This window comes from Arvicola amphibius, chromosome 9 (genome assembly GCF_903992535.2).
Source record: "Arvicola amphibius chromosome 9, mArvAmp1.2, whole genome shotgun sequence".
Taxonomy (NCBI): Eukaryota; Metazoa; Chordata; class Mammalia; order Rodentia; family Cricetidae; genus Arvicola; species Arvicola amphibius.
Window position 1 is genome coordinate 32,491,830 of NC_052055.2, and position 26,265 is coordinate 32,518,094.

The window sequence follows — 26,265 nt, forward strand, 5'->3', positions numbered from 1 at the left end:
TTAAATCCATAACCCACAACAGGCAGTGGTAGCATACCCTTTAATCTCAGCACTTGGGAGGCAAAGAGATGCAGATCTCTGTGAGTTCAAGAATATCCTGTTCTACAAAGTGAGTTTCAGCGCAGCCAAGGCTACACGGTGAAACCCTGTATGTGTGTGCGGGGTGGGGGGGCGGGGGGATCCTAACCAAGTAACATCTTTTTAAAAGAACAGATATAGACCATAGAGAAATCTAAAGGATCAGCATCTATTAAAAATTCTGTGATGTTCCAATTAAATATTTAGTATTAGCATATTAAATGCAACTCTGATAAGTACTACTTCACAAGTAAACACATTCAACTAAAATTTACAAGAAAGATAGTACTATGTGTAGAAAACCCGAACTCTCATCCCTAGTCACACTTGCCTTCTTGCTTCAAAGTGATCTGTCAGAAAGACTACCTTCAGAACATCATTATCTATGTACTTCTCAATGTCTACTGTCCACATTCTGGCCAAAGCTCCTGCAAGACTATAGCTACAGCCTCCAACCTGCTTCCTTGGGTTATAACTTAAACCCAACAGCTGCTGATGCTCTCAAAAAAGCAAGCATGTCATTCACTCCTCTGTTTGAATCTCATCAATAATTCCCTAATTTTCCCAAGATAGGAACCAACATACTTAGCAGAGTCTGCAAAACCCTGTGTAATACCCTTGTCTATACCCTCATCTCACACTATGTGTTGTTCTCCTTAGTGCAACCACTGCACTGATCTTCCTGCTGTCTCTCCATGTGGAATGATATTTCCTTAGTTATTAGTCATGTCCCTTCCCTGTCAAGGATTGCTCAAATGGTACCTACTCAAAGTGTCCTGAGCACTACATCTGAATCTATATGGCCTATCTACTTTCCTACTGCATTTCCTCACATAGTTTACTTATACATCGTTTACTGCCTAGCTGCCCCCACTACATGTAAACTTTGTGACGGGAGGCAAAGGTGTCTATTCTAGCACAATCTCCAGCATCTTACAATAGTAGCTACCACAGAAGTGTGGAAACCAAGAAGATGGCAGAAGAAATTTGTTTTCTCTCCCAGACCACAGAAAAGGTACACACACACACACACACACACACACACACACACACACACACAGTAATGATACATCCTGTCTCCATCCTGGATACCATGTCATCTTCAGGTTCCTCTAGTCAGAGGCTTAACAGTTACAGAGTGAATGTGAAAGAGAAAAAGCAACACAGAGCCTAGGAAAAGCTGCAGACGGTTAATATCCCAGCTATACAATAAACCACAGGAACAGTGCTCCGATATTCCTCCTAAACTCCACTGGCTGAAGTACCAACAGATCCCCTGGAGTGGGAGTTATGGACAGTTGTGAGCCATATGATATTGTGCTGGGAACTAAACTCAGGTCTACAAAAACAGTATGCGTTCTTAACCACTGCACACATCTCTCTAGCCAAAGCAAACTTTTTAACAATGAATTGCTTATAAATGTCAAAAAATATTTTTATAAAAATAAGAAATTGGTTGTCATGGGCTGGAGAGATGGCTCAGAGGTTAAGATCATTGCCTGCTCTTCCAGAGGTCCTGAGTTCAATTCTTAGCAACCACATGGTAGGCAAACATACAGACAGAACATTGTATAATTAATTAACTAATTAATGAATGAATGAATAAATAAATAGATCTTTAAAATAAATAAAGAAATTGTCTGTCATATTTCTTATAATGTTGCAGTGGCCTTATCTGTTAGTCTTACCCACAAACACATCAGAATACTTTTGGGAGCAAAAAGAGAAATAAATGCTCTTCTGACAACTGACTAGAGGAATATCTAGGAAAAATAGTATTCATACTACACATGTATATATTTTGAAGTCTGTGACTCTTCCTATGTCTGCATAAGGAAGTAAACATTTAAATAAATGCAACACTTCCAACCTGCATCTAGTATTTATAATATATGACAACTTTCCAATGCTAGGAATCTCATACTAAGCTAATATCTGTTAAGATTGCTAATTATCAGCCGGGTGGTAATGCACACCTTTAATCCCAGCACTCTGGAAGGCAGAGGCAGGCGAATCTCCATAAATTACAGAACAGCCTTGTCTACAAAGTGAGTTCCATGCAGCTAGAGCTGTTACAGAGGAGAGAAATTCTGTCTTGAAAAACAAACAACAACAACAAAAAAGATTACTAATTATCTCACTGTGTCTCACTGCTTCCACTATAAAACAATTTTCTTAGCCTGACAAACATTATGGTTCTGCTAATGGATAAAGGACCAAATACCTTTTGAGCATAGACAATAAGCCTCCTAGTACAACAAACTCCCAAAAGTGCTGGTAAGACCACTGTTCGCCTCCCTGCCAGGTTTTTAAGAGCTGCTGTATCTCTCTTTTCTGTCACACCGCAAGAAGTTGGAGAAGGCACTGAATTCATGGTAACTACCTGTGAAACAAAGGATAAATCATCACCAGACCAGCTGGAACCTCAGTTTCAGTGTCTGTAAAACAAGGACACTTCTAACAGCCATCCTATACCCAGCACCAACTGCATGCCAGTCAGCCACAACACAAACCTAAGAACCAAGTTACCACTTGCTATGTGCTAGACCTTGCTCAGAGCACTTTTAAAATGTCTGTCTGTTCACTTGGTTTTCATTAATAATCCCAAGAGGCAGATATTATCATCCCATTACCACCACCCTAACCTCTGGTGAATGTACAGCACACCCAGGCACTGTAGCCCCAATATTTGCTTTTCCCTAGATGGCAATTTTCTCAATACTTCCAACTACACATATGCAATTACAAGCCCTGTGGCCACTAACAACTGAAGAGAGAAACTGGGCAGCTCACCTATTATCAAACGAATAGCCAGCATTCTAATGGGGATATTCAAAGGCACCAAACCCTCAGAAAGAAGGCAGAATTCACAAATATCATCACCTGTAACATCTCCTAACCCCAGAAACTACGAGGATTCCAAAGAGGCAGGAAATAGGCCCTTCCCAGGCTTCATTTCCCCTACAGAGGACAAATGAATAATAATGAAAACCAAAGGGATAAGAAGAGAACAAACACAGGTTGCTTCTACTCTTCAAGAGGTTCAAGCCCCAAGATCAGCGTCAAAACCCCTCCCCCCCACAGCACAACTAGCCAGGCAGCTGGGATTCCAGCATACACCAGAACCACTAGAAAATAAATTGCTAAATTAAGCAAGATTTAAATATAAAATAGGCATGAAAAAGCAACTCTTATCAAAAATACTTTTTTAATATTCCTATCCATTAGGTCAGTAATTGTCTTTAAAATGCATACTCTCAACAATCACAAGATGAATGGTATAACAACAAATTCATTTCATTACAAGTCAAAATGCCAGAGACCAACACCTACTTCTGAAAATGCCCTTACAAATATACCCGAAGCAGGTTCAATAACCGCAGGCCTGCCTGCCTGCCTGCCTGCCTTCCTTCCTTCCTTTCTTTTTTTAATGGAGACAGGGTCTCACTAAGTAGCTCTGTCTGGCCTGGAACTCACTATGCAGACTAAGCTGGCCTCAAATTCATCTGCTTCTGGAGTTCTGGGATTAAAGGCATGGGCCACCTTACCCAGCTGCCTGATAAAATTTCTTAATCCAATTAATTTGACAATCAAGATTGTCACAATGTATGAACCTTAAGGATATACTGCTAAGTAAAATAAGCCAAAAGAATAGATACTGTAAAAGTTCAAATGTGTATTATTTTAGAGGGTCTAATCATAAAGACAAAAGGCAGAATGGTGTTGAGAAGGAGCTTCAGCATGGACAAAATATAAGTCATTGGCTACAGAATTTTCAAAATGAAAGAATTCTGAAAATATGTTCACAAAAATGAAAACAGCTTAGTATAGTGGTGTGATAAGTCCTTCTGTATAAGTGTTGCTTTTATTGGTTAATAAAGAAGCTGCTTTCGGCCAATGGCTTAACAGAATATAACCAGGCTAGAAGAGATATACAGAGAGTAGGTGGGGTCAAAGAGATGTCATATAGCCCCACCGGAGACAGATGCTGGGGACGGAACTTTACCCGGTAAGCCACAACCATGTGGCGTACACAGATTAATGGATATGGGCGAGTTTAGGATGTAAGAGGTAGCCAATAAGAAGCTAGAGTTAATAGGTCAAGCAGTGATTTAATTAATATAGTTTCTATGTGGTTATTTTGGGTCTGGGCATCTGGGAATGAACAACAAAATGGACAAATGAATTGATTAAACATTTTTAAAGTATAAATAACCAATAAATAATCAGCATTCTTACCCAGTAGGGAAATGCAAATTAAAATTACAAGGAGATTCCATCTCATCCCAATCAAAATAGATGCCACCAAGAAAACACAATAAATGCTGGCCACAATATAAACTAATAAAGCCACTATGGAAGTAAGTATAGTGAATTAAGGAAATTAAGCTTCATACAACACAGCTATTAACATTTCTGAATATAGGCCGGGCGGTGGTGGCGCACACCTTTAATCCCAGCTCTCGGGAGGCAGAGGCAGACAGATCTCTGTGAGTTCGAGGCCAGCCTGGTCTACAAGAGCTAGTTCCGGGACAGGCTCCAAAGCCACAGAGAAACTGTCTCAAAAAACCAAACAACACATTTCTGAATATATACTCAAAGGATCTGAAGTTATCATAGCACGTTTACTATAGTATTAATCACGGAAATCGTGTTATACAACCAGCCTAGATACCCATAAACTAATGTATAAAGAAAATATGGGATATATGCAAAAAAAAAACTGATTCACCATATAGAGAAACAGAAAAAGGATACAACTGGAAACTATCCTATAAAGCAAAACACACCAGACTAAGGGAAGGAAAATACTACACTTCCTCTCAGACAGAATCTATATTTAAAATAAGACATTCGAGGACAAGGGAGACTATTTGAAAGGAGGGAGAGGTTCAGCAAGAGGAAGCAACAAAATAATAAAGATGAGGTCAAGATGAGATACACCCATGAAATGTTAGTGAAATACATGACCATGTGTTAGTCAAGAGAATGGGAGTGACAGACCATGATCAGGCACGAAGGACTCAATCCCAACCCAGCACTCTAACATAGTACAGTATTTCTACATTTTAGAATCTTTAATCCCTAACAAACTGTAAGATACTAATACCAACATTGCTGAGATTTAGAAAGATGAAGAACTACAAGATTAAACTCTGTGAAAATAGAAAAGTCATGTGACACCAAAGCCCAAATCATCTCTTGTCCCACCACCTTAAAACTCAAAGGTACATTCAGCAACTGGGTTCAAGAACTACTGGACCCCAACTCTACAACACAGGAATTGAGTGACACTGACTTCTTTGGTAAAAAGTTTCCAATAACTTAGTTTTCTCAGTAGTTAAACTCATTAGCATCTATCAATGGCCTCTGGAGGCATAGGCTGTAACTTCAGCACAGGAAAAGCGGAGTGAGGATTATGGACTTGAGATCAGTCTGACCTGTCTCAAGAAAAAAACGGCACATAGACTTCATAATTATTTTGAAAATTAAGTAACACTTTCAACATAAAGAGCTTTGAGAGATGCTGACACCTAGTAATGTCTATTGTCATTTCAAGTGTACTTGCTGTATCTATGTTTGTATAAAGAACTAGCAGTAGAGAACACAAAAGAACTAGGACTGAAGAAGTTCACAGCTCACAAAGAGCAGAATTGGTGTGGCCACAGTCCTGGAATGTGGGAGGCAGAGATACTTCAACTTGTGCCGAAGGTGTGGGGCTTGATTCTCTAAGAAGTTAAGAAAACTTCTCTTTAAATAGAAGTGGAAGGTAGGAATTCGGTCCTTTCACCCAAGGAATGGGGACCACAAGAGTGAAGTAGTACGGATTCATTTCAGTCCTCTGTGCCAAAGCATTTTATACAATTAAAGGTGTTTGTTAAGATCCAGAGCAGAAATACTCAGAGCAACAACTCTGCAACTTTCTACAAGAGACTGTAAAATTCAATCCCTGATTTCCTAAACAAGGAACCAATGATGTTGAAATTGGAAGCACATAGGAGCTAATGTAAAAAGAGCCCATGAAAGGTGGTGTCATGGTTTGAAAGAAAATGGCCCCCAAAGGGAGTGGCCCCCAGACTGTTGTGAAATATTACTTTTCTGTATGCAGGGACACAGCATGCCAGCTCTACAGAACCACAGCACTGTAGTTTGCAGATGTCACTATAATATTCCTTTCCTAAACCAATGCCCATTCTACACACCCACTGGAGTGGACCAGTCCATAGGCCTCTGGAAACACAAGTCTCTCTAAGATGAGAAGGAGAAAAAGAAAGGTAAAAGAAAACAAACATTAATGAAGAGTGTACAAGGCCTGGGTAGTCACTGCAGATGCAAGAGACTACATCAACAAAGAGAAAGGCCTATGGCATTAGTGAAGCATACTTCTAGTTGTGTTTGCAACAACCTTTCCTGAGGATTAATTGAATACCTATCCTGAATGTAGAGGACACGATATCATGGGCTGGAGCACCGATTAATAAAGTACAAAAAAGAAGTCTGTTGAGATGAATAAAATATTTTTTGTTTTCTGCCCAAGTAAGCTCCTATTGCAAACTGCACCTGTAACCATGTTTTCCCTCATGATGGGCAATACCCTCAAACTATGAAAAAATAGGCCTTTGTGAGATATGGGGGTTTGGAGACCTATCTCTAGTTCTTTGGACCTAGAGTCACAAGCCTCTGAAGGGATTTTGTTATTTCTTCATTCTTTCTTAGAAAACCGTCTACAAAAATTTAACAAAATCACTTAAAAAAATATTTGAAGACACCAAAAAGTCAGCCAAGGCAGGCCAAATCTTCAAAAAATGTCCTCGTGAAAATTCTCATAGCATCTGGCATGTGCCATGATTCTGAACCCTCTTGCCTGGCACCATGCCCTGCTCTGGATTTCAGGACTGCAGGTTAAGCATCTGGTCATATAACTCAGAACACAAGCTGATACAAACTTAAGGGAAAAGTAGGAAGAATAGTATCAATATAAATCTATTCTTAATTTATTATATTTTATTTACTTACTGTATGTGTACACACTTGCATGTATCACTATACGTGTGTGGAAGTAAAAATAACTTGTGGGTGTTGGTTATTTCCTTCCATCATGTGGGTTCTAGGGACTGAGATCAAGTCATCAGGCTTGGTGTCAAGTACCTCTACCCCGAGCCACCTCCTTAGTCCCACGTCTAAATCTAAATATAAATCTGTGGTAGACTGCAAAGATGCCGTGATGGTTCAGATTCATTGTCAACAAGATTCAGAGATTCACCTGATTGTGGATGGCATTGTTCTGTTGAACTGAGGTCACAGGCCGAATTAAAAGGAAAAAGCAAACTGAGTACTAGCATTCATCTCTATTTCCTGGTAGCGGATGAAATATAACCAGCCACCTCATGCTCCTGCCACACCCTTCCCACCATGATGTACTAAACTCTCAAAATAAAAGCAAAAACAAACCCTTCTTAAGGCACTTTTTCTCAGGTATTTATTTTGTCACAACAACAAAAGCTAATACGTTTGCAATATAACAGAAGACTCCAAGAAGCCAAGGCCAACCCCTGTGGGGAGGAAAACATAACTACTGCAGGGCTACAGACACAAGATTCCTGGAATTAGTCTGAGTCCACTGCCCCTTGACTCAATGCTCCCCAAGTCAGCCAGGCCTGGCTCTAGTGACAAAAGTCTCACTGAGAGTAGCTGAAAAATAATTTGAAGGAGGCATTCTAGAGAAGGAAACAACAACAAAATCTATATTCCATCCTTACTGTATTCAATAATTTTAAGACAGGGTTTAAAATTTAAAATATGCAAGTCTAACGAATTCCTAGGAATCAGACCTGTCCAGGGACTGAGACAGAACTCTGGGTAAGAAAAGGATTGTTCACCCTAGAGTCTACTTAAGTTTTTTGTCAACTAAGTATCATGAATTCCAGCACAATTAATAACATTTTCTGTAAAGGTTGCAGACACAGAGATAACACTGCTTCTATAAAGAGATGTTTCAGATATAAATGTTAAAATGGCAATAAACCATGCTTAAGGCCTGTATTAGTAATCTTCCTGTTGCTGTAAGAAAACATCATGACTAGGGTAAACTCATAGAAGGAAGAGTTTTTTGGTCCCAGAGGATAGTCTGCCATGGCAGAGAAGCCACAAATGTGGCAGCGAGCTGAGACATCACATCCTGAACTCCAAGAAAGGAAGCAAACTAGGAAATGGTGTGTGGCTTTGAAACCTCACACTTGGCTCTAGCAAAGCTACACCTCCTAATTCTACCCAAGTAGCACCAACACCTGTGGACCAAGTATTTATTCAGATATCTAAATCTATGGGGGATATTCATACCACCCTAAGGCCTAAGCATATATAACTTAGTACGGCCCTACTCCTTTCCTAATTGTACAATTAAATTATGTGGAACTCTCACAAACAAGACTATTAAGATTTTGTCTACAGTAAAAACACCTTAATTTCCCACCAACCCCATGTCCTATCCAAAGCACCAGAGCACCCCAGGAACCAGATGTGAACTCTTTTGAGAGACAGAGACAGAGACAGACAGAGAGACAGAGACAGAGAGAGAGAGGAGACAGACACACACACACACACACATACACAGAGAGAGAGAGAGAGAGAGAGAGAGAGAGAATGGTTCTTAACCACCCTTTAATAGACAATTTCAAAAATCGCTAAAAATCATCTCTGTGGGCACTGTGAAGCCACAAGTTTAAATCTCCTGAGAAGCCCACACCAAGACTCTTGGGTGTGTCTTAGCCTTCCCTTGAGTACCTATTAATTTCTGCTAAAACCTATTAATCCTCTTCTTAATACATTTCAGCTTTGCTTCAAACTGGCCTGTCTTGAAATTCTTTTCTGTGGTGAAGTCAATAATCCCATCTTTACTTGGCTGCAGTCTCTGAAAAGAACTCGTCGGCCACTGCTGGAAGCACAGCTTTATCTCTGGTCCCTGATAGGACTGCCTTGATATATGCCCTCAGTCATGAGTGTTAACATACAACAGAAGCAGCAGCAGTGCAGATTTGTTCAGTGTATTAGCATGATCCTAAGAAATACCCAGTATCCTCTCTGGGACAAGCCTGCTAAAAATGAGTAACTCTGATTCAATAATCAGAAAACATTATACAAACCCAAATTAGGGGAAAAGTCTAAAAACACACTATATCCTTCAAAATCATCAATGCAGACAAACCTTTCCCCAAGTAAAAAGACTAAGGAAACATAACTGGATACTGTCTACAACCGGACTGGACTATGTATCAAGGGGAAGAACCTCTGTTAAGAAATACAAATAGGTCAACTGCCACAATTTGGACACAGACTATACTGAAGCAAAACGGAATAGGGTAGAGAAGATGTCAGAGATTAGTGTATAAAAAACGGTGGCAGCAGAGGAAGACTGGAAGCCCTGTCCTGCTAGGCTTCATTCTGTACAACTTAAGGTATAGAGACATAGGAACATCCTAACTACCCTTCAGACTCAAAACTGCCTGAACACCACCACAGATCTGCATATAGCAAATGTAAAGTTTTTTTTTTTAATTTGACAATTACTTCATTGGCATTGTAAAACATCCTTGCTGCCAACAAATATTCACTGAGGTTTTTTAGGGTAAAGTGCATGACGAGTAAATTTACTCTCAAAGGGTCAATAAAAATAAAGCATTTAACTCGCTAGAGAGATGGCTCAGAGGTTAAAAGCAGTAGCTGCTTTTCCAGAGGTCCTGAGTTAAATTTCCAGCAACCACATGGTGGCTTATACCCATCTATAATGAGATCTGGTGCCCTCTTCTGACCTGCAAGCATACATGCAGGCAAAACACGGTACACATAATAAATAAAATCTTCTTTAAAAAAAGTAAATACTTAATACAAATTTATATAATACGTAAAAGCATATCTACAAAATGTTAATGGCTGGTAAGACATCATTACTATTTCACTTCCTGAGTCTTCCCCAATAAAAGAAAAAAGGTTTTCAAAATAAAAACTTTCACTGGGCAGTGGTAATCCCAGCACTTGAGAGGCAGAGGTAGATGCATCTCTGTGAGTTCGAGGTCAGCCTGGTCTTCAAAGACAGTTCCACACAGGACAGGCTCCAAAGCTATACAAAGAAACCCTGCCTCGGGAAAAAAACAAACAAACAAACAAAAAGCTAATAATAAGAATAATAAATGGTATAATCCCAGGGTTTGGGAGATAGAGACCAGAAGATCACTGTCAGTTTGAGGCCAGCCTGATCTACTCAGGGAGTTCCAAGTCAATAGGGTTACACACAGAGGCCCTGTCTTAAATTATAAAATAAATTAAATAACAAAACTGGGGATGCAACCAACTGAGAGGGTTGCTGTCAAGGGCTTTTATACCTTGGAGGGGAGTCTTAATGATCAAGGGGACTCTTTAGATTTGTGCTGGCCTGAGGACATGTCCAAGGGGTAATATCTTTATTACTTAATTGTGGTGATAAGAGCCCCACTGTGGGCGACTCCATTCCTAGGCAAGGGATTCTAAACGCTGTAAAAATTAGTTGGGTACTTACACACATTAATTCAGTGTTCGCAGATGGAAGTGACTAAGTGCTTCCATGTCCTAGCTCAATAGTGGAATTGTCAGACAAATAAAACCTTTCTCCCCTAAACAGCTTTTGTTGGCATATTTTTGTCCCAGCAAAGAGGAATGAAATGACGCTGACGGAAAGGCGCAGACTATGAGACCTGGCATTTAAACCAGGTGTCTAAACAGGGAGAGCCTAAAGACAGACGAACTGAAAGTGAGGTTGGTATCTGTTTTGCAGTGCTGGGATCAATCCCAGAATTTCATGCATGTTAGGCAAGCATTCTATATAGTATGTATAATACATTTTATTTAAGGTCTGTCAAAATTTTTTCCTATAACATAAGAAATAAACATTTTTTTTACATTTATATTCCACCTATTTTTTCTTTCCTCTCTAAAGTGTGTTAGGGCACTTGACATAGGGTCTCATGTAGCCCAGGCTGGCTTCAAATTATTAACTTTCTAGCCTCTATCTCTCACTATTGGAATCACAAGAGTACATCACTACACCCAGCTACTATTACTGTCTCTAATTTTAGTACCCCTCTGTATTTATGCTGACCTTTCAATGAAAATAGGTCAAAATGCAACATTTTAGAAGACATTTTAAATGATTAACTCACTGTGCATAGTACAACAGTAACACACTAGATCCAATGTATTATGTGTTGTTATTCCACACTGGAGCTGCAGGCAATGACAACTGCAGTGTGACTGCCACCTGGCTAAAGCAACTGTCAATGTCTTCAGACACACAACATGCTTTAAGCCTCCTAAAAAACTAAAATAAACGCAGTGATCTCTAAGGGAAAATACCTTGATATAATGAGGCAATAAACCATGTACAGCAGGATCAAAATGTCATCACCTTCTGTTCCCAAATACCAACTGTTCGAGAGGCTATCACCAAGTACCTACCATATATCACCATATAACTGTACTATATTACAGTTGCATCAGCACATAGCCAGCTACAGATACAAGTCAGGCTGCAAACAGAAGAAAGTGCACTCTTCTCACCAAACTACACATTACAGTGCTGCCTTGAAGGCTGGACATTTAAGAACAACCTTGTTTCCAAAAGTCAAATAAAGAACTGATTCAGACAAAAATCGGTTGCACACATATTTTCTACTAATTCCTCTCCCACTCACTGCTGTGGTTTTTAAAGCAACATTTTATGAGAGGAAAATGCTACAAAGCTGCTCAATAGGGTATCAAAACCTATCAAAAAAAAAAAAAAACCAATAAACTTTCATGAATATTTTTAAGAAATTCAATTCATTCCCAGCATTGTGACCCAAATCTTTAAACCCAGCAATTGGGAAGAAGAGGCAGGCAGAACTCTATGAATTCACAAATAACCTGATCTACTTTATAAGAACCTGTCTCATCTCTGTGAGCTTGAGGCCAGCCTAGTCTCCAAAGCAAGTTCCAGGACAGCCAAAGCGGCTGGCTACACAGAGAAGCCAAAAAGAACTTGTCTCAGAAAGAAAAGATAGGAAGGTAATTAGTTTAATGTGCACCTGTAATTCTTAGGTTCAGGAAGGTGTACTTTTACATATTGTGCATTTTCTCACTTCTAGCAATTTAAAGATAATTGTGCTCTATTACTGATTAAAAGAACTGAAGACTGATTAAATTTATCTCATGGATATTAGAAAGAATGTTTCTATTAACTTAAATCTGGTAAAATATCTCCAGAGCTACCACAGCTTAAACAACATGGGAGAATCCTAATATAACTCAACTTCTAAAATACCATTGCCTGTGCTGATTCAAACACAACCTCCATAATACACAATTTTCTTATATCTAAAGAAATGCCTTTAGGTTAAAATAAATCAGAACAAACAAACCAAACAAGTACTCCAAATTTACATGTTCTCAAAAGGCATGTCTATGCTAAAATTGTCCTATACAAATAATATTTGAAGGGGCTTGAGACATGGCTCAGCAGTTAAGAGCACTAGCTCCACTTCCAATGGCCCTGAGTTCAATTCACAGCAACCACATGGTGGCTCACAACCATCTGTAATGAGATCTGGTGCCCTCTTCTGGCCTGTAAGCATACATGCAGGAAGAACACTGTATAGGTAATAAATAAACCTTAAAAAAAAAAAAAACAAATAATACATGAAAAAGTCTGTTTTGATCCAATTAGAAAAACTGAGTTCAAACTACTCTGTTCACATGTCAATATCCACAGAATATGTGACTTGTGTTTAATAAATAACATTCTCCCTTTTGTGTTCTTTAGTTGGTTTGTTCTGGTTGCATTTTGTTGCTATGATGAAACACTGATCAAAAGCAATTTAAAAGGGAAAGGGGTTGATTCACACTTCCAGGCACAGTGTGTCACAAGAGGATGCAACAACTATGGAATGATGTCTGCTGATACTTAGCTAGTTTTGGTTTTTGTTTTTTTAAATTTATTTGTTTGTGAGGCAGGATTTCTCTGTGTAGCCCTGGCTCTCTTGGAACTTGCTCTGTGAACCAAGCTGGCCTCAAATGCAGAGAGATGCCTCTGCCTCTCAAGTGCTGGAATTAAAAGTGTGTGTCACCACTGGCCAGCAAGGAATGAAAAGTTTTTAAATTCTTGTCACAAAACAAGTTTTATTTTGTTAGATGATGTCTGTGTGTATGTATGTGTAAGAGAGAATATGAATATGAATGAATGAAAATACTCAAATATAACTCTGCATTGGCTCCAAAACAGGAGTAGAGTTGCTCTTAAGTTGAGCTGTATGTAAATCATTCACTATTTATTACATTTACTTACGTGTGTGTGTGTGTGTGTGTGTGTGTGTGTGTGTATGTACAAATTGTTTCTCTCCTTCCACCATGTGTTCCAGAGACCTGGGTCATGAGGTATGTGTAGAAAGCACTTTTATCAACTTGATGGAGGAGGGTCATCTGTCTATGTATTACCTTCATTGGTTAATAAAGAAACTGCCTTGGCCCTTTGATAGACAGAAAATTAGGTAGGCGGGAAAGACAGAATGGAATTGTGGGAGAAAGAAAGCAGAGTCAGGCAGATGCCTCAGGCAGACGCCATAGCTCTCCTCTCCGAGATGGAAGCAGGCTAAAATCCTTCCTGGTAAGCCACCACCTTGTGGTGCTACACAGATTACTAAATATAGGTTAAAGCAAGATATGAGAATTAGCAAGTAAGAGGCTGAAACTAATGGGCCAGGAAGTGTTTAAATGAATACAGTTTCCATTAATTATTTCGGGTAAAGCTAGCCAGGTGGCGGGAAGCAGCCCACCACTCCCATCACAACATCAACTGAGCCATCCTACCAGCCTAATTCCTTTTCAGTAGCTAGATCCTTGTAGAAGTCTCATCTTTTGATAATAAGGTGATTCTTCTTTATTATTACTGATTTACTTTCTTGTTTTTATTTCTGTGCTGTTAGAAGTCTTCAGAAGAGCAGAACTCATTAGTCTATTATTTTGAGCATGACGCCACTAAGGGCTTTGGATGTTGTATATGTGGACGTGATGAAAGGATTGTGGTATGAGGGTTGTGGAGGTTGGAGTGTGTTGGTTTGTCCTGTGAGGATTTAAGTGATAGGTTATAGTTTCATCTGTCTATGGCTAAGGAGAAAGTCACAGTCCTAGAGTCATGGCCTTGCGGTCAAACTTTGATGTTACGACTACTGACTGTGGGACTTTATATAAAATATTTTACTTTTCTATTCGTTGGTTTCCCCCATTTGTTCCACCAATGTTTGTTGAGTCTCTGCTATGTTTGTAGCAGGAATGTAAGGGAAAGTTGAAGTAGCTTTTAGGTACAGACCTGCATTTCTCTGAAGCAGAGCATGTGACTGTCACTGGAGTGTGGGAGAAGGTACTAACAAGAGTAGATACAAGAGGTTTGTGATTGAGGAAAGGAGAAACTCTGCAGTATAAAAATGCTCACCATGGAATGATGGGCTCGATTGCAGTTGATGAGAATTAAACTAAAATTGCCTGTTTTTAAGGTAGTAATATTTCTGTCTAGTGGTAGCTCTCAGTAGCCCATATAAAATCTGGAAGAAGGCCCTGAATGTACATTGAGTCATGGGATGAACTCTTTCTAGGCTGCTTAATTATAGGAACAATAAGAGCTGGTACTGTTAGACGGTGCAGTTAAGTTCAGGAAATATTTGCTGAGTTCATATTAAGTTCCAGCCCCATGGCACTTTTAATTGCTTTAAGTAGAGACATCAAGATACAAAACAGGAATGTCTTGAATAGAGTGGTAGAGCAGCTGATGGGCTGTAAACCTAAGGAGTACTCTATGTTATATACTGAAAATTGAGAAAGACAGTGGGAGAAATTATGCCATAATTTGTAGTTAGCATTTTAGGTCTACATAGGATGGTCATAATAATCATTGATGCTAAATGAGATGGGAGCCAGATGTAGCAGAGATTAATGTATTAGCCAAGTAGATCCAGGGGAGAAAGAACATTGTACTCGAGTTACCAACAGTACAGACAGAACGTGCAGTGTTTAGTGAGCTGAAACACTCTTGCTGAGGGAGTCTGACTCTGAGCTCGTGACAAGGTATGTTCTCTGAGATGATATGAAGGAAACCAGCAGAGGTGACATTGGGGTAGGACAATAGCAATCAAACAAGTGGACCTAGGATGTCAAGACAGTAAAATTTGTTAGTAGTCAATATGTGGGCAGGAGAAAAGGGGTAGAGTGAGTGTGCAGGGACTTATGATCTGGATATACCCACTACTCAGGCAGGCAGGCAGTAAGCATTCCATGTGTCTGCTAGGTGCTGTGCATGAAGCCAACATGTAAGGTGAACAGTATTACCTACCCTAAGTGAGCAGCAGTCTGTGCTCCCTGGCCTTTATTTCCTAAAAGACTTAAAAGTAGGGAAGGATAGGTTAGCGAGATGGCTTAGCAGTTAGAGTACTCATTTGGTGGCTCTCAACCATTCATAACTCCATCTCCAGGGGAATCTTACACTTTTTCTAATCATGACACCTCCATGGGTACTACATGCATGTAGTATACATACATACATGTTGACAGAACACCTCCATCACATAAAATAATACACAATTTAAAAAACTAAAATAAGAAAGAATATTGTGATTTGGTCCTAGGAAATCACTTGTATGCTATTTGAAATGTCTCTGCTAAACACTTGTACAATGGGTTTTATTCAGCTTGATGTAATCATAAATCCTTTAAATGGTGTTTATACTTGGATCAAACGTTAGTGCTGAAATGGCCAGGCAGAAATAGCAGGCTTCAGTCCTGCCCACCAAGAGTTCCCAAAGGCTCTTGGATTCAGCTCTTTTGTTTTAGCTGTTGCTTTCAGCAATTCAATCCATTTCATAACAGGATTTCTGTGATTGTTGTCCATGTCAACCTTAATGACAGGGCAGGTAGGGAGTTTTTAATCAATAAATTACTTTTTGTGTGACATTTCTGAGATGCTCAAAAACATTAATTGATCACAACAGGACTCTGACAGACCAAAGAAAAGATTTCATTTGAGTCTAGTTTGGTGAACCAGTGAGATAATTTGGGTACTTATAGGAGCATGGGTTACTGAAAGGCATCTGCATCACCAAAAAGACCTACCAGCATGAGTGACAGCTTAGGAAATCTGCATCCCTGGAGTCTCCACTCCAGTCAGCCTTTGGTAACCCCACCCCTTGTCTTCTCCACAAACAACTGGGGTGGGTTTAAGAGGGTGTGGTAGCTAGAATTTCAGGTTAGAGCCTACTCATGATCTTTCCTGCCCCTTTTGTGAGGGAATATTAATAGGTCTTATCTTGTGAGGGTCTTCTGGGGTGTGAGTACGCTATTCTATTCAATACTGCAGTGGCTGTGCCACGCCCAGAGGACAATTCCACGGTACCTCTCCCCTGCCTTCTCTGCTTGGCTCTATGTTAATTTTTGATTGGATCCACACTTTACTTTTGTAAATAATTTTGTTTGTGATTATGTAAACATTGCTCATTATGGAGTAAATTTATGTAGTATGATTCTGTTTTCTTTTTTGTTCAAGTTCTGTTTTCTTATTTTCTTGAACTTAAAATTACTACAACCTACACTTCCCATTGGCTTTGATCTAAAGGTCCTCACCCTCTCTGTAAGCTGTGAAGCCTTCCCAAGAATATAACCAGGTAACCTCCCGCTAGATTGTCCATCTTTGACCTCCATTTTCTGTGAGAGGAACACTGGAGGCCTACCTTTACTATGAGAGGAACCTACAGTATTTTATCCATTTCTATTACCAGGGAGAGGTCAGGTAAACTAAGCACAAAAAACTGAGGATTCCTTCCTGGGGAACCTTGCTGTGAACAGGCCTTCTTCAAGGGGGAGTCTTCTTAGTGTAGAAATAAATGGGAGAAAAAGCCTGGCCTTATAGAGTATAGATTTCAGTGACTTAAAAATCTTGTCTGCTGTGACTTTTACTAAATTGTACATACCATACCGCCTTAATACAGACAGTAACTTGGGAACTTCAAACCAGATTACATGGGAATTAGGTTCCCGTTATTAAACATGGATGAAAAGTTTTTTATATTGTAGTCCTAAAACTTGAACAAAGAGCATATCAGAACACATGTACCCAAGTGGTAAATTTAAAAGTATGTTTCATATCCTGCTTCACAGAAAAATTCTTTTAGAATACTTGTCACAGAAATGTAATGACTTTGGCCTTGGGGTATTCAAGCCAATTCACTGGTGTAGAAGTCAGTGCTGTAGTGCTGCTGCTTCAGTCTTTCCAAGAACCAGATGAACTCCAGGAGAAACTTAGGAAACTACTTAGTAATTAGCTTATGTTTGGAGAGGGCAAGCAGGTGGCTTGAGAACATGTTATGGAGGTATGCAGGCAGATCTCTAGAGCCACAGGGGAAACCAGCTCTCAAAGATAAAATGGTAAAAAGTTGAGAGCTGACAGATTGTTTGCTTTTGAAAAGAAGGACTGCACATATTGAAATGCAGAGGCAGAGTGACTGGAAATAAGGCCTGCACACAGTCTTTAATTGCAGACACCACAGTTCCTTTCATATGAATGCACAGAACTCAAGGATGGGCAGGGCCTTGTGTTGAACTCAGTCTGAAACTTCCTATTTATACCCAGGTGTATGAAGAGCACACATTTCAGTCTTGACATTGGGACTGAGGAATTGTGGTTAGAACATTATAGTCACAGTCGTGGTAGCTGTATTTGGTGAATTCTGATTTTTTTTTTCTTTTTGTAAAAACAAGGTTTCTTTGTGTAGCCTTAGTTGTCCTGGAACTCACTTTGTAGACCAGACTGACCTCGAACTCAGGGGTCCACACCTAATTCTGCCCCCCAAGTGCTGGGGTTAAAGGTGTGCGACACCACACCCTGCTTGAATCTTACTTTTTATGTATGTGCCATGGCACTCATATGGAAGTTAGAGGACCTAGCCTTAAGTGTTCCTCACTTTCTACATTGTTTAGGATGTCTCTACAAATTACCTGTTCTTTGAGCTTTCTGGCCTTCTTGTGGCTCTGCCTCTTATCTCCAAAAGCATGTTGGGAGTATGGATGCTTGTGCTACAAATCTGGGTTTTTTTTTTCTTCTAAAGACTGATTTTTAATTATGTGTGTGTGTGTGTTCATGTTGAGTGTGGTTATCTGTAGAGGTCAGAGGCATCTGATCCCTAGGAGTTGTAGTTACAAGCTGTTCTGAGCAGCCTGATGTGAGTGCTGGGAACTGAACCTGGGTCTTTTGCAAGAGACTCAATCACTTCTGTTTTTTCCAAAGAGTCTCCCTATATAGTCATGGCTAGCCTCAAACCCAAAGATCCTCCTGCCTCCGCCTCACTTGTCCTAGGAATTAAAGGTATGCACTGCCATACCCAGTCCAGTAATTATGCTTAACCAAGGAGCCATCTCTCCAGGTCACACACCTGGATTTTTACATGGAGTCTTGACATTTGAACTCACATTTTTATAGTTATACAGAAAGTACTTCTCCCTACTTTTTACTTAATTTTATATAGCAATCCAATAAGGTAGTGATTTTATGTTCTTATTTCGTAGATAAGAAACTGAGTCTAGAGTTAAGGAAATTTGCCCAGAGTTCCTTACAGCTGTGCCAACTTCTCCAGTGCTTTTCATCAAAGCTTAGTTTTCTGGTTGCTCAAATGTACATGTGGTAGTCACGCTTTTAACAGAACAGTGCTATCTGCCAAGCTACTAATGTTTCTTCTAATTTGCATTTCCTTTTTAAATGCATTTTGAATATATTATCATTTCTGTAAAGCTTGCAAATAATGTTCAGTTCCTTGTTTCTGCTAACAGAAAAGTGTAGCTTCATCGAATGCTTGTAAACATAAAGCATGGGGGTATGTCTTGTACTGTCAGCATTGTGTGTGTGTGTATAAATATAAAGATATATGTGTCATTATATATAAAAGACAGGGTCTTATCATGTAGTCCTGGCTGGCCTGGAACTCCCTATGTAGACCAGGCTCGTTAAAATCACAGAGCTCTGCCTATCTCTGCCTCCTATGCACTGCAATTAAAAGTGTACATCAAGGGGCTGGTGAGATGGCGAAGCACTTAAGAACACTGACTGCTCCTCCAGAGGACCCAGGCTCAATTCCCAGCACCCACATGGCAACTCACAACTGTCTGTAACTCCAGTTCCAGAGACTCTGACACCGTTATACCAATGCACATAAAATAAAGTTAAATACATTTTTTAAAAAAAGTGTATATTAGTACACTCAGCAGTTGTCCTTGAGTATAGATACATTGTGACCAGCTGCTTCATGCTCTTGCCATTCCATGATGGACTGTACCCTTGCTTTGAGCCATAGTAAACCTTTTCCTTGGGTTGCTATTTTTTTGAGGTGATAATAATTGCATCATTTCCTCCTTCCCTTCCCTTCCCTTCCCTTCCCTTCCCTTTCCTTCCCTTTCCTTTCCTTTCCTTTCCTTTCCTTTCCTTTCCTTTCCTTTCCTTCCTCCAAACCTTCCTATGTTTCCCTGCCCTTGCTCTCTTTGTTTATGTGTGTTCCTAAACATATAATACAACCTGTTCAGTCTGCATGTTTCTTGTATGTATATGTTTTCTGGGCTGACCATTTGCTATTGGATAACCAACTGACACACTCTTCCCTGGAGAAGATGATTTCTCTCACTCTCAGCATTTCTTAGTTGCCTTTTGAGTTACTTCTTGTCAGGGGTTTGTCAGAGCAGTAAGAAAGCAAGTAAGTCTCGGCTTCATAGTGAGTTTAAGGCTGGCCTGGACTACAGGATAGTCTTGAACAAAAAACAAAACAAATGCTCAAAGTGGGAGAAAATTTGATCCTAGAAGGAGACAGGCTGCATTTCTTAGGATTCTTACATTCAGGTTGAGAGGGGCAGGGATGTGCTCTTTTTTCCTTCTACTTATTTTGCACACTGTGCCATATAGTTATAAGGAACAAACAGAGTGCCCTGCAATGGTAAAGAGGCACTTTATTGTCCAGGTCTAATAAAGTACATAAACTTTCCAACATTTCTTTATCGACAAACTATTAAAATGTGGTCAGGGTCAGTGACTGATGGGAGGGTCCAGTCCATTGTGGGTAGTGCCACCCCTCGGCTTGTAGTTCTGGTTCTATAAGAAAGCAGGCTGAACAAATCAGAGCAAGCCAGTAAGGAGCAACCCTCCATGATCTCTGGATCAGCTCCTATCTCCAGGTTCTTGCCTAATGTGAGTTCCTACCTTGGCTTCCCTCAAAGATGAACTGTGATAAGGAAGAGTAAGTGAATAAACCCTTTCCTCCCCAAGTTGCTTTTGGTGTTCTATCACAACAATAGTAACCCTAACTAACACAACTGCTAATGGTACTGAGTGCTGAACATACATTAAATGTAACTCATAGTGTCTTCATAACAATCTCCTAAGAGAAAAACCTATAATCCCTTTGTCCAAGGAGAAACTAGTTTTAGGTAGAAAAATTAACTTAAGTTAATTAACTAAGCAACAGCTTAGTAAGTAGGAAAAGATTACTTGCTAAGAATCTGAGTTTGGATCCAAGCACCCATGTTTAAAAGATGGGCATTACCACAGGTGCCAGTATGTATGTATAGGAAAAAACAACACACATGTGGTCTGGTCCTATCTGAAATTTCAGGCATCCACTTGGGGTTAAGGACCTATGCCCTGAATAAATGGGGAGATTTAAGTAATCAATGACAAACTCGGAAGCCAGCACTCATGAAAGTAAAACACCAGTAAAGAACACTCTTCTAAAGCCACAGCCACCAGCACCAACACCTCTAACTTGGAAACTATTAACTTCTCTGTTATGAGTTTATGTAAAAATAGCAAATCTTGATCTTAAGCTGGTTGTAAGAATTCAATAAGTAACTATAATTCAGAGTGTTTATAATGTCCAGAGCGATTCCCAAGCACTGTTCTATGAACAACCAATATCATAATGCTAATATTAGACACATAAAAAGACTCCACACACAAATTACAGGTCTTCCCTGGCCCTATCCATCAGCTACATTCTGGTGTTGCTCCTGTATGTCAGAGACTCTGGACAAGGGAAAGAAAACTCAATAAACAGCACCAAGGTACAAACACAGACAGAGAAATATACTCACAGTTCAGAAGGCAGCAGTGACTTTGAGAAAAAAACCAAATAGCTGTTATAAAAAATATTCCTAGTATCTGTTTCTTCTTTTCATTGTAGTCCAGAGACCTGGAAGAGACAGGAGGCACACATACATAAACATCTCTGTTTCACGGCTATTTAACAGAATTAAGGATGCTGGGTGAGTGCTCTAACACTAGCTTAACCACCCGCCCATTTCACTCCTCTAATAAAGTCCCGCCATGCTCACCCTCTTACAATTCTCTTCATGTCCACCATGAAAACAGCTAGACAAAGAATGATTTTTTTTTGTTTTGTTTTTCAAGATAGGATTTCTCTGTAGCTTTGAAGCCTGTCCTGTAATTCACTCTGTAGAACAGACTGACCTCAAACTCACAAAGATCCACCTGTCTGCCTCCTGATTGCTGGGATTAATGACATGTGTCAGCACTGCCCGCACAATGAATGAATTTAAAGACAAACACATGGAAGCTATCTGCAAACCTGAACCCAGTAAAGAGGATACATATATGTAACTAAAAACTATTAGATAATCAATAAGCATAACCTGCTGAAAAAATGACAAGGTTCAAGATAAGCAACTACATACAAACCTTCTGCTTGTTCCCACTAAAACTAGGCTAATGAGATAAAACAGAGTTCAAAAATCAAATACAGGTCAAAACCAACTAAAAAGAATAGAAACTTTGATAAACTAAAAAAGCTTCAAGACATCAAAACAAATAGAAATACCAGGGGAAGGGCAATATCCTGGACCAAAGACAGACAATTTTAAAATGGGAAGAACAGTCTGACTTAGCAGACCATAGGTCTAAAAAGACAAGGCACCAATTCCATTTCCACAGCAGGGTAAACAAAGGATCAGAAGCAGAAGCATTGAGTGAAGTAACCTTGAGGTGTGAAGACTGCCAATGCTGCAGAAAGCATGGGCAACCTGCCTCCATATGGCACCACCTGAGAGGAGACCAAGAGCCACTCTCTGGAAAAGGCAGAGTACCTTTCACACAGAGGTACTGACTTCACTGAGTCACTGACTTCAGCTTCCCACCACATAATACACTCAACTCCTAGAAACTGGCACCCAGATCTTTATCCTGCAGGAAAGAAACTGTTAGCCAAATAGGAAAGACTAGATAATACCAGAATCCCTGACAGAAGGCCTGTACAGAATATCCTGATGCAAAAACTCAAGGACCACACACATGCTTAAAGCTTCCAAAGAAGGGGAAAGGTCCTGAGTTCAATTCCCGGCAACCACATGGTGGCTCACAACCATCTGTAATGGGGTCTGCTGCCCTCTTCTGGCCTACAGACATACACACAGACAGAATATTGTATGCATAATAAATAAATAAATATTTTTAAAAAGCTTCCAAAGAAGTTCTGAATTCACAAGGAAAAAAGACATGAGCTAAAGGCCTCTAATCAGAAGACAAGAGACAAACACAAGGAAGGCCAGAGTAGAGGAGGGCAACTTGGAAGAAACACAAAGACACAAACTTTTAGTAGCCTAGAGGTAGAACTTTGCAATCACGAAACAAAAGATATAGGTTGCTCTTTGCACAAGCCTCTCCACCATCCATACTAGGTTTCTTGCTTGCATGACCTTGAACACACAGGCACAACCACTGAGTTTATGTGTGCAACAATACAGTTATGTCTGGCAAATACCATTTTGCTGCAGCTTTTCACTGCCTCTGGTTTGCCGCTTAGAGTACCTGCTTCAGTAGATGGTCCTACGCCCATGCACATACAGGCCGTATTAAGTGGATTCATCAGGTTTTTTGCTTTTCTTTAGAAAAAAGCACACAATGCCTGGGTAGTAGTGACACAAGGCCTTTATTCCCCACCAGGGAGGCAGAAGCAGGCAGATCTCTGTGTAAATTCGAGGCCTGGAGGCATGGTCTAAAGAGTGAGTTCCAGGACAGAAAAAAAAAGATATAGGATTTCTCTGTATAGCCCTGACTGTCCTGAAAGTCCCTCTGTAGACCATATTGGCCTCCAACTCACAAAGATCTGCCTCTGCCTCCCAAAGTTCTGGGATTAAAGGCATGCATCACCACTGCCCAGCACTCTTTAAATTTTTTTTTTAAAAGATCTAATAATTGGACTAAAGAGATGACTCAGCAACTAAGAGAATGCTGTTCCAGGAAAGATAGAGGAGCAAGTTGGGTTTTGGTTGTTTTGTTTTTAATTAATTTGGGAGGCATACTGCAGTGACAAGTGGCAGACAGGTGAGTGGGATTGGGGTACATGATGTGAAATTTCCAAAGTATCAATAAAGAATTACATTTTGGAAAAAATATATGGCTAGGATTGAGCAAGTAGGATCAGCTGTTAGAAACACATTTGGTGCTAACTGCTAAAAAAGAGCTAAACTCACTAATTCTTAACCAACAACATCCTAACAATTTAAGTCATTTTGTTGGTGTAAGGAGGAGATGCAATCAATGCTGCTGGGTGTGTAACCTGAGGAGCTCCTTCAACAGACTTCCACTCAGGTACTGAAACACTGAAAGTAATTCCAGAACCAGTCATTGTGAAGAAAAACTGGGGTTTGTTAAGACCCCCCCAGCAGGTAGATGAAGGGGAAAAAAGGAAGCAAGGGAGATTTTTTTTGTTTTTTTGTTTTTCGAGACAGAGTTGCTCTGTGGCTTTGGAGCCTGTCCTGGAACTAGCTCTTGTAGACCAGGCTGGTCTCGAACTCACAGAGATCCGTCTGCCTCTGCCTCCCGAGAGCTGGGATTAAAGGCGTGCGCCACCACCGCCCGGCAGCAAAGGAGATTTAAATGATTGTCCTCTGCCTAAGAAGAACCAGAAAAACTCAATTCCCTTGGCAAAGAAAGATCCAGACAAGTCAATCCTATGATACTGCAAATGTGCAAATTATCCCACAAAGACATAGCAGCAATTGTGACACAAATAATCCTATAAATAAGCACACACACACACAATATGTTCAGCATCACAAACTCTCTTCCATGTGTTTCTTCAACCCAACCACATGGACTCCCACTCAAGATTACCAAGGAACTCAACATAGCTAAGCCCAATGGACACTACTGAATCTGTCAGCAGTTACATCATTTTCTCATTTTCTCTGGACTTCTTTCCATCCCTCAAGCAGTCCCTCCTCCCCTCCCAAAATTAGTTCTAGAGTTCCCAAAGCTCTATCCTTCCATCCCTTTGCTTGCCATGTAGGCATTACCACTTGACATGATATCTGCATGCTCACACCATCTCAGACTTCTCTTCTGAACCTCATCTGTAAACCCAACTGTCTGGCTGTCAACCCTACATCCATTTATATTTTACCATCTGCAGCATAGAGATGTGGGAGCCACATCCCAGAAACTCATGCTTTCTACAAACCAGTCAGAGCTAACAGAGAAACAAAGTCTTGCAATACTGGTAAGATGAAAGAAAACTCTGTCCTTAGGTTAGTCAGAAATTAACAAAGTACCAAAACCTTATGTAACCTCTGCTAAGAATTCCCAGCAGCCTAATAATAATAATAATAATAATAATAATAATAATAATAATAATAATAAATACCCCCAGGAACCACAGCAATCAGTAATTGCTGAAACTGCCCAGCATAATTAACCCCACAGGTACTCCTGGAAAGTGCTAATTGTTACCGAGCCCTATCACCTCTATCAAGGGAGACCTAATTCCATGTATTTAAAATGAGTCTATGGTAGTTTCTATTTTCCTGACTAAACCTGAAGAACTAACTCTGTATTTTATAAAGACCATCTTTAGACTCCTTAAAGAAGTGCAGCATCATTAAAGGTAAATGTCCAACAGATGTCTCATAGAGCAGTATTGATCTTGCCTTCCAAATCTTTACAGTTCACAGCAAAGTCACTTAGTGAGATCCTGTCTCAATTAAATAAATAATAAACCTTTACAGTTCACTACCTCAGTTTACAATGTCCAGCACATCTAGGTGCTCAGGCCAATCCTTGACTCATCTCTTTCTCCCACATTCCTTATCCAACCCTGTCAGCAAATAACATTCTTTCTGCTGAGCTGCCCAGCAACTGTCCTTCAGTGCAGGTACACACCCTACTGCAATAAGCCTCTATCTCTGTTCACTGAAATAATTCAACAGCATCTACTACAGGCAGAGCTAACATCCACTGCTTCTCGCTCTTCAGTTTCCATTTTACACTTATACTAGATAATTTTTACTGAATTATCACATTATAACCTGTCAAAATGTTTTATAATCCCCCAAAATGAGCCATTTCCCAGCATGGCACCTGTTTTTTATTCATATCCCTAAAAGATATGTTAGGACAGATGTCAGATGTGACAGATATACAGAAAGAATCATGCTCACTTGTATAAAAAAATGTAACTTTCATTGAGGGGACGTTTATTTTGGTGTTTGTTTTTTGTTTGTGTTTGCTTGTTTTGAGATGGAGTATCATTCTGTTGCCTAGTCTGGTCCCAAGCAATCCTACTTCCTCAACCTCCTGAGTATCTGGGACTACAGATATGCATCACTATAGACAACAGCTTCACTTTTTAATGTCACAGTAAACAACACTATACATAACTATGGCATATTCTCTACCAAAAAGAAAAGATTTCTTGAACTCTTTTTTATTTTTTTTTATTGATTGATAAAAATAATTCACTTTTCTAGGTCTCATGCACTAAATGTTTTGATACATGTTTGTCTGTGCACCACTTGTATGCTTGGTACCTGCAGAAACCAAAAAGAGCCTCAGATCCCCTAGTGATGGAGGATTCTCATTGGCTAATAAAAAAACTGCCTTGGCCCTTTAAGAGACAGAAAATTAGGTAGGCGTAGTAGACAGAACAGAATTGTGGGAGAAAGGAAGCAGAGTTGGGGAGACACTTCAGGCAGTCGCCATATGCAGTCGCCATGCCTCTCCTCTCCGAGATGAACGCAGGTTAAGATCTCTCCTGGTAAGCAAGCACCTCGTGGTGCTACATGGATTACTAAATATGGGTTAATTAGCCAATA

General features: G+C 39.9%; 1 protein-coding gene across 2 annotated transcripts in view; it reads right to left on the reverse strand.

Annotated features, from left to right (window-relative positions):
• The window catches only part of LOC119823931 (focal adhesion kinase 1-like), a 77,617-nt gene that overhangs the window by 33,495 nt on the left and 17,857 nt on the right, over positions 1 to 26,265 (reverse strand). For both annotated transcript variants that reach the window (XM_038344064.1, XM_038344065.1), the window contains exon 2: positions 21,253 to 21,350. The gene's annotated coding sequence lies outside the window, so the exon portion shown is untranslated. The remainder of the gene's footprint in view (positions 1 to 21,252; positions 21,351 to 26,265) is intronic.